Below are 10000 nucleotides of genomic sequence, written 5' to 3'. Positions count from 1 at the left end.
GAAGTCTGGCAATCGTCCAAAATCCAGAATTCCGAGAAGGTAGACCGTGAAAACGATCGCTTTTACTTCGTCTCTCTCTCACTCTATTTGAAAATCGTGTACATTTACTTGAGGATTTTGTCGACGAAGCACTTGTTGTCATCGTGCGCTTCCATTAGAGACATCGGTACAGAGCAATTCTATAGAAATAATACTTTACCCCATCCTATCCTTTTTCTTCCTTTCTATTTCTTTAGTTTTCTCTTTCAAATTTAAAAAAATTTTTTATTTATTCTTTTTATTTTTTATTTTTTTATTTAACGGGCTTTCACTTTATTCGAGCCGGCCTGAACATGACCACGAACGGAACCGCTAATAGCGTTCTCGATTGGCTGCACCAACATAGACCAGAGGGTGCTCAAAGAACAAGGTGCGTGTTCGGTTGATTAACGACTTGTTCGATCGTCGTAGAGAGGCTTGGCCAACGTACCTCTCCCTCTCTCTAACCCCCCCTTTCTCCCTCTCTCTCTCTCTTTCTGTCTCACTCTCACTCTCGCACTAACATAGAGCCTAAATTTTTTCCCCCTCTTATAAAAGACATTACAATGAAAATCCAATCGATCATGCAACTTCTAAAAGAGCATCCTTCACCGTCATCATCATCGTCATCATCATCATCATCATCATCATCATCACCATCACCATTATCTTGTTTTTTTTCTATCATCGAATAATAATAATAATCTGAGGGATCATTTAATCGTAAGATCAAACTACTAGGAGAGAATATCCCGATTGATTTGACAGTTGAAACGAAAGAAAATATCAGCTTTTAATATTGAAGTATCCCTAGAGAGGTAATCCCTCTTCATCACTGTCGTCGTCGTCGTCGTCGTCGTCGTCGTCGTCATCGTCGTAGACTCCCGGATGCGCGAATGGGAGCAACAGTTGAGCCGTTGCCGGGTCAACGTCCAATACGATCCTTCTTCCCCCTTTACCCCTTCGCTCTTCTAGCGTTCCACACCCTGCATAAACCAACCGCTTTACGACTCGGCGATGCAGAAGAACGCGGGATTGGCACAAAGCTAGCTAGCTAGGAAGAACAAGAACGTCCTTGGAATCGAGTCCCTGGCAAAACGCAACGGTTTCTTTAGGGTTATGTAGGGAATGAAGGGGAGCGGCATTTGGAGAAAAAAGAAAAAAGAAAGAAAAATAAAAGGAGCACGTTTCAAGGGACGGTTGAAGAGGAGACGGCTTTCGTTGTCTGGCTCTATAAGGTTACACACCTGCCAAGGGAACATGATTATACCACACAAACACACACACACACACACAATCACTACCTACCATTACCACAACCACCACCACCACTACATAATATTACCACTTCTCTTTATTCAAGAACGTTGCCAAAAACACATGAATGATGTGTTGATATCTGATCGTTATCCAACCTGTTACCTCTTTATTACTAAAACCACTCTACTTTCCGCCATTACCAATGAGATATTTTATTAACTCTTTTTGTATCCTACATATATACATACGTATATATATATATATATATATATATATATATATATCCATAAAATATATTGGATTATCCGGAAAGTTTGTGCCGATTTTTGGTAGGTGGCTTAAGGACACGAACTTTCTGGGCAACCTGTGTATATATTTAATTTATAAAAAATATATATATATTTTTTTTTTATCAAAATTTCTTTGTCTATCTTTTTCAACATTTCCTATCAATATCTCTATCGAAATTGTTCAATTACGATAAAAAAAGAAATTTGCACCAATTTCTTTTTCTCTTTCGAATGCTTAGAAAAAAGAAAGAAATATGACAATAGTACAATGGTATTAGAGAGAAAGAGAGAGAGAGAGAGAGAGAGAGAGAGAGAGAGAGAGAGAGAGAGAGAGAGAGACGACCTACTTTTTTTTTCACGCATAAAGTCGAGAAGGATTGGTAATACGTGAGCGCACGCGCGAATGTGTATAAACGTGTGTGTGTCTTTTAGGTACAACGCCAACTCAACGGGACGCGCGAAGTGTCTCGTCGGAATCGTATTCTCTCTACGCGACGAGCGTCCTCAACTCGAGCTAATAAGAGAGCCACCACCGGCTGCTACGACGAAAGCGACGCTCGTTCCATTTACGCGAGCAGTGTTGTATACGTCGAAAGCGAGGGAGAAACAGAGTGAGAAAGAGAGAGAGAGAAAGAGAGAAAGAGCGGAAGGGAAGAAGGAAAGGAAACCGGCGCGATACGAGCGCGAAATAATGAAAAAATAACAACAGACACGCCCGAGAGAAAGAGAGAGAAAGAGAGAGACCAGGGTTGCGCTGTGTGCGTGTAATACTGGCAACTATGGGATTATTAATTGACTATGTATCATATGTGTATATGTATGTATATATATATATGTTACACGATGTGTACATAATATATGAATGGCCATATCATCATATATATAGATATATATAGATATATATAGATATATATATATATATATATACCATTATGATGCATGCATATATATTATTTGTATGATTATACATATATATATATATATATATATATATATATATATCTCCATATATGTATATATTTATTATATGTGAAAGTTGCATGTATATTATTACACGTAGATGTACATGGTTATGATGGACGTATATATGCCTGATATGCGTGATACATATATCATCTTATGTATATGCCAATGGTTATGATATATGACCATCTTATGCGCATGTGCATGGTTATGATATATGTATGTGGTACGATGCGAGTATGGTTATGATACATGTATCGTCGTATTTATATTTGGATGATATATGGATCTATCATCGTATCTATGATATGTGTATGATACCTGTATATAACAATGATGTCCAGTAAGATTTGAAGCGGCATACAGGGAAACAATATTTTCAACGCAAAGTATTCTACTTTCGGCACGGCATCTCTCGGAATAGAGTACCCTCTTCACAAAGAACGTGTTGCGAGTTTAAAATAAGACTTGACGCACGGCAAACAAGCCGATCGATCGATCCAGAAAGAGAGAAGGAGATCCGATCGTTAGTTTGGAAACTGTAACGTAAAGTTCTTTCTTTTTCTTTTTTCATTCTTTTTTTTTTTGTTGTTTTTTTTTTTAAGGCCTCTGAATGCTTTCAAAGAAGAATCAAATGCAACAGCAAATGCAGCGCAGGACGAACGAAAGAAATGGGATAATGTGGAGAGTCGATACCTTCGTAAACTCGTCCCCTCCGTCGTTTTAGTTTATATTAACTTTAAAAGAGGAAAGATTAAAATCATTGGAAACATAAAAATAAGGGCATTTAACAAGTTTCGTGGAAAAGAAAGAAAGAAAAAAAGAAAGAGAGAGATAGAGAGAGAGAATTTTCCTCATTCAACGTTTCTAACCTCAAAAAATTTATAAAGAAAGTCAATCTTTATGATCAACAATTTTAAAAACAACCATTACGTATTACGATTATCTCATCAGTGTTAAAAACAAAAAAAAAGCTTTTGTCGATTCATTGAACGTTTCATTTTTAGGTTATACTTGAGATAATATCAACGTGCACATTCGCGTGCACGATGTTGTTGGAAAGAAAAAGAGAAAGAAGGAAAAAAAGGGAGGAGGAGAAAGAAAAAGGAAAAAAAAAAAGAAAGAATAAAAGAAAAAACAATGGACGCATGTTACGTATCTCGAAAAGGAAGAAGAAAAAAAATATGGTGGAAATGATGGCGACACCGTTGGTGGAATCGGGTGGAGCACCCAGTGGCAGGTGAATGACGTCATAAGTAGGCTCATGACGTCAGCGACGTATAATCGAAATGCTTTCTTTTAGCGGTTATTTTCGAAAGTTAAGATGGAATTGACGATAATAATAATAAAAATAATAATAATAAAAATAATAATAATAACAACAATAATAATAATAATAATAATAAATATATAAAAAGGTTTCGTTTCTCTTTTGAATCTCCCGCGAGGAATGCATCTGCGGAATCTGAGCGGAATCGATAATGTAAAAAAAAAAGATAGAGATAGAGAGATAGATAGATAGATAGATAGATAGATAGATAGATAGATATATAGATAGATAGATAGATAGATAGATAGATACATACAGAGAGAGGGAAGGAGGGAGCGAAAAAGGGAAAAGAGAAAGGCGCATCTTCGATCTGGGGAAGAAATGCGTTCTCATCGCGGGTATACAAGACCGCGATTAAAACCGTTAAGAAATTAAGATCACGAATAGAAAGAGAGAGATAGAGAGAAAGAGAGAGAGAGAGAGAGAGATCGTTTCGCTATTTTTACGAGCCACGGTGTGACGTCAAAAGAAGGGAGCGAAAATGGCAGTCGAATGTTTGGATTACTTAAGAATCTAGAACGCTCACAAGGAATAATATCGACTTGCTTGCAGATTAAAAAGAATCTTCAAATCGTTTCAATGGTAACAGAATGGAATCGTTTCAGAATAAGCCAAAGATGATTTCCTTTTTGTCGAATCCTATCTCGTTGTCGAATTTATATTTTCAAAAGAGATGAAAGAAGAAGAAGAAGAAGAAGAAGAAGAAGAAGAAGAAGAAGAAGTAGAAGAAGAAGAACAAGAACAAGAATCACGTGGTCGTCGTCCATATTTCTCTTTCGTCTTCGTAAAAATTCGTGGAAAAAAAAAAGAAATAAAAAAAGAAAAAAGGAAAGGAAAGATTCCACGTACTACTTCGTTTCAACGGATTCTTTTTCTTTCTTCTTTTTTTTTTTTTTTTTGCAAAAGGTTCTTCCATCTACATCCCCATTTGGAGTCACCCAAATAAGAAAAATAACTCATAGCGGTGGAATTAGAAGAAGATATAGATAGAGAGATAGATAGATAGATAGAAAGAGAGAAAGAGAGAGAGAGAAAGAGAGAGAGAGGGAGAGAGAGAGAGAGAGAGAGAGAGAGATGGCGGCAGGACGTGACCCCGTGGGCGGAAGGAGGGCTGCTGGACCGGATGGGTAGAGAGAGAAGGGTATGTGTGTGTGTGTATGTGTGTGTAGAAGGGAAGCTCATCTATACTATACGACTCGCATACGTTGACCCTTTGTGGTGGTCAAGTAGCGCGACCTACTATTTGTCCTACGAAACGTTCACCACTGCTTTTTTTTTTTTTTTTTTTTTTTTTACTGATCCTTCGAATCTAATGTAAACTTTAGGTTATGTCAATCAATCTCATCAATCGGTTCTATCATCTTTCTCTCTTTCAATGACATATTACTTGTCTAATGTGTGTATGGATCTATGTATGTTTGTATGTATATATATAAATATATATTTCTTATTAATACGTAATGGAGAGGAATCGATCAATAGAAACGAAGATCGAACGACCACTTCGCGATCGACTTCATGTCACGTGCACGGAGTCATCCCGAATACGATTTCAAATACGAACGTAAATGACAGAGAGAAAATAGAGAGAGAAAGAGAGAGAGAGAGAGTGAGTGTGTATAAAATCTCATGAATCATTCGTCGTGGAACATTACGAATTTCTTCGTCCTATTATCAAGCCGAAGAGACATACAACAGAGTCCGACCAGTCGCTCGTATGAGGTTAGACAATGACGACGACTTTATATTCCAAAGCAATTAAAGTCAATTAAGACAGCTGCACCGGCAATTGTGCCAACGACCAATAGGGTTGCCGAGAATGCAAGGACTTAAAACCGTCTCTCTCTCTCTCTCTCTCTCTCTCTTTCTGTCTTTATTTTATTTTATTCTCATAATTAACATTATTTTCCAAGAAAAATAAAAATCTTATTTATACCCCAATTATATTATTATATTATTATATTATTATACCTCAATTATGCTGATTGAAATACAAATACGGCAAACTCTTTTATACTTTAATAAAAAACAAAAACAAAACAAAAAAAACAACAAAAACAAAAACAAAAACAAAAAAAAAGGAAAAAAAAAGATATGTATTAGCGTTGCTCCTTTCAACGGATAATCAGAATTCAAATCACCGGCATTGGCAGCCATTTTTCTTAACCTGTTTATACATATTTCACGATAGAGTTATTGAATATATATGTGTATTACACACACACGTAAATACGTAAACATTAGTAAAGACCGTGTTAAAAGGTACGCATACATGTGTCGATAGTGAAAAGAGAAAGAAATTTAGCGAGAAATGGCCGATTATTTCCATGAAAAATCGCTTAACCCATAAACGAGTAAGTTCCACCGTTATTCGTAAAACCGAATCCAACGAAAGTAAAACGAAACAACATTATTTCGTTTTACTTTCGTATGGCTTACAATCTCTTATATCTGTTTCTTTTATTATTATTATCATCATCATTATTATTATTATTATTATTATTATTATTATTATTATTTTTCATTTTGTTTTTAATTCTCATATCACCGAACAGCTACAATCCCGAGACGTTGCCAACGACGAAAAAAAAAAAAAGAAAAATAGAAAAACAAGACCAAAAAAAAAAAAAAAAAGAAAAAAAAAAAAAATAAAAAAAAGAACAGAAAATAAAGAAAGAAAAATAAAGCAAGTTTGTTTTCGCGCGAGAGTCTCGTGTCGAGATGGTATTATGCAAGTCCCCGTTACTCTAATTGCGTATAGCGAGATAAACGAGCCGAACCGAGCCGAAGCCTCGTTAAATAAACGTCACACAGACGTTGCATCGCAAGTGAAAAAATTTTCCAGATCGCTTCTCGATGCCACGACGAACGAAGGAACTAACTAACGAACGAACGAACGAACGAACGAACGAACGAACGAACGAACGAACGAACTAACTAACTAACGAACGAACGAATAAACGAACGAATAAACAATGTTGTTTTTCCAAAGCCAAAAATAAGAATTAAGATGACTGGAAATCGTTTCTATTTGTATGAAAAAAACGAGTATGAATTCTTACTCTCACACGTGTCACTCGAAAAAGTTTCAATCAAAACTTAACGAAATTATATCGATTAACATGAAAACCCGCTTTATGGTAGACAGTGTTCATGTAAATTCAAATCTAGTCGTAGATTACCATCGTTTAGTTTTCTTGATAAAAGTGGAGAAAGAGAAAGAGAAAGAGAAAGAGAAAGAGAAAGAGAAAGAGAAAGAGAAAGAGAAAGAGAAAGAGAGTCATTTTCCGCTCAATTTCAGAGGTTAAATGTCCTTAATCGAGTACTAGAATATTGCGGTTGATCCGTGCCGTTTCACCGGTGTTCAGAATTAACGGACATTACGTTGAGTAATGCTTGTGACGCAGGTCACGTGTTAATTTTCCAGAATTACGAATAGTAGGCGGATAACGCCGTTGTTGTAGCTTATGAAACAAGCGTGTTTCTCTAAAAAGTGAATATTCATGGTTTACATGATAAATTCACGTAAAACAGAGATAATAATATAATCCCTTTATATTTTGAAGACCCAATGAGTGTCAGGTATGACTTCGCAAAGAATGATATATAATGTTCTTTAATTGAATGTTCTTAAGAACCTTCACGTTTAAAACCGATAAGATTTATTTGCAATGACACTACACACACTACACACACACACACACACACACACACACACACACACACATACATATATATATATATATTAGCGGGTTAAAGTCCTACTGTGAAGGTTGAAAGAGAGAAAAAATTTGTAAAGAAAATAATACATATACAATCATCGTCTTCTGTACAAATATTGTCAATTCGATCTTTACTTACTGAGTAACTTTGATAGGATAAAAGCGGAATAAGATACCAATGCAAAAGATGCTAAACAGAAAAAGTCACTAACGTATAGTTAATGTACGTTTAAACATTTCTTTCATTATTTTTGTATCAATAATATTTAATAATTCCTTTTCCATGGACTTGTCCAATTCCATGAGAATTCTATCTTTTCTTCGTGATGATTTTGTAGAAGTGACATTCAAACATATCTGCTAAACACACAACGATGGCACAATATTTATTCAATTCCATTAGAGGCGACATTCCATGTCATTTATCGCATTTATTAAATCCAAGTACAAAGAAGAAGGAGGACGCATTTGGTGGCAATGCTTTTGTGAATGTCAGAAATAACTGCACTAAAAAAAATCAAATGATCTTTGTTACTTCTAAGGAATATCAAAGATAAAAACTCGAGCAAACTTGTTAACATAAAAACGCTATATTACCAACTATAAAAGAATACTTATACGTAGAAACTCAAAATACGAGCAGGAAGAAGCTCGTTATCGCAGTACCCAGTAATACTGACTCATTCCGAAAAGTCGGACGATATAAATTAATACGTTATAATCAAAGAAGAAAAAAAAAAAAAAAAAAAAAAAAAAAAAAAAAAGAGAAAAAAAATAAGAAAAAAGAAAAAAAAAGGAGAAAAAGAAAGACGGGAAAAGAAAATGGGAAAAATAAAATTATGACATGTGTATAAAGTTAAAAAGGAAAGAGAAAAAGAGTGGAAGAAAAAAAAAGCCAAGAAAGAAAAAAGAAAGAAAGTAAGTAAGTAAGAAGGAAGAAAGGAAAGAAGGCATTGTAAATTCGTAACGTCGATAGTTTCGGTAGGAAGAATCGAACGTAAATTTTGACAGTAGAGGCCTAGGCAGCGGCCATATTGGCTACCGCCGTTGTGCCGCTCGTTGTATCGCCTAGCGAATGGAAAAGGCCGTTCGAGTATTGTCGGAATGAGGAAACGAGAGATAGTTTTTTGATATTAATACGTCAAAGAAGTTTCTTATTCTATAATAATGATAAAACATACCTGGAGCTCCCTAACGGAGCTTCGAACACGATCGAATTCCCGGCTCGTCGTCGGTGCGTTGGCCTCTCTGTCCCACCTACGGTTCCGTGCTTCGTTCTGTCTCTCTCTCTCTCTCTCTCTCTCTCTCTCTTCTTCTTCCTTCTTCCTCCCTATCTATTCTCTCTCTCTCTTTCTCTCTCTCTCTCTCTCTTTCTCTATCGCAATGGCAGCGAGTTGCCTCGGGGGATTCGTCGACTTCGACTTTCCTCACATCGATTACTACGCACTTTCCTTCTTTTTTCTCTTCCCCACAGGCTCGCAATGTCGAGCGCACGAATCGACGTAAGAAGAACACCACGAATTAGAAAGTTTCTATTTAAAAACCGATTTTACGTGTTATCCGATTAACACGTCGCACGAATGTGTATATAAACACCAAGAAGAAATATAGATAAAACCGATTCACTTACTCCTTTAAGGTTATAAAACTTGAGGCGTCCACGCGAGAAGAGAATGACTCGTGAGATGGGCCGTGGCGAGAAGCCGAACGCTCACGACGACGAAACGAAACGAAACGACGACACGACGACGGCGGCGACGACACGAGTGAGAAGGCGCGCGCGCGCGCGCTCTCTCTCTCTCTCTCTCTCTCTCTTTCTTTACGCAAATATATATATATATATGATGGATGTATGTATGGATGTTGTATGTATGTGTGTATGTATGTATGTATATATGTATATATATGCACACAAATGACACACACGCACGCACTTGCGCACACACAAATACACCGACAGAACACACGTACAGGTTAGCGCACGCGACACGACACGATATATATCGTTTTCAAAAGGGCGAGCAGCGCGGCGCACGGGCGTCGACGATCGTTTTCATCGGAGGAGGAGAGGACGAGGGACGACGTCGGCGACTCTCTGCCTTTTTGCGGAAGCGAGCGAAGCTGCTGCTGCTGCTGCTGCCTACTGCTGCTACCTCTGCTGTTTGATGGCTCTATCAGCGGGCAGCAGGGCGGGGCTCCGTGTCTAAACTCTCGTGAACCCCGAATCCGCCGGTTCCCGAAGATACCCGAACTCTCCCGTGGCGCTGTCAGTCGTACGCATTAACCGCCATCTTCGAAGCAATCTACTTTGTTCACATAAATTAGTTTGATTTCTTACAATTTTTTCTACTTTCTTTCTTCTTTTTACTCTTTCAATCGTACAAGTACATTTATATCTTTGTCTAATTTATAATCTC

The 10000-nt window shown here is 37.0% G+C and overlaps 1 protein-coding gene across 3 annotated transcripts in view; it reads right to left on the bottom strand.

The window, feature by feature from the left end:
• The window catches only part of LOC124951629 (guanine nucleotide-binding protein G(I)/G(S)/G(T) subunit beta-1), a 21118-nt gene extending 11717 nt beyond the window's left edge, over positions 1–9401 (bottom strand). For all 3 annotated transcript variants that reach the window (XM_047500364.1, XM_047500336.1, XM_047500374.1), the window contains exon 1: positions 8765–9401. The gene's annotated coding sequence lies outside the window, so the exon portion shown is untranslated. The remainder of the gene's footprint in view (positions 1–8764) is intronic.
• Positions 9402–10000: the final 599 nt, after the last annotated feature.

This window comes from Vespa velutina, chromosome 1, assembly GCF_912470025.1.
Source record: "Vespa velutina chromosome 1, iVesVel2.1, whole genome shotgun sequence".
Taxonomy (NCBI): Eukaryota; Metazoa; Arthropoda; class Insecta; order Hymenoptera; family Vespidae; genus Vespa; species Vespa velutina.
Note: the sequence above shows the minus strand (reverse complement) of the source record. Positions and strands in the feature narration are given on the sequence as shown.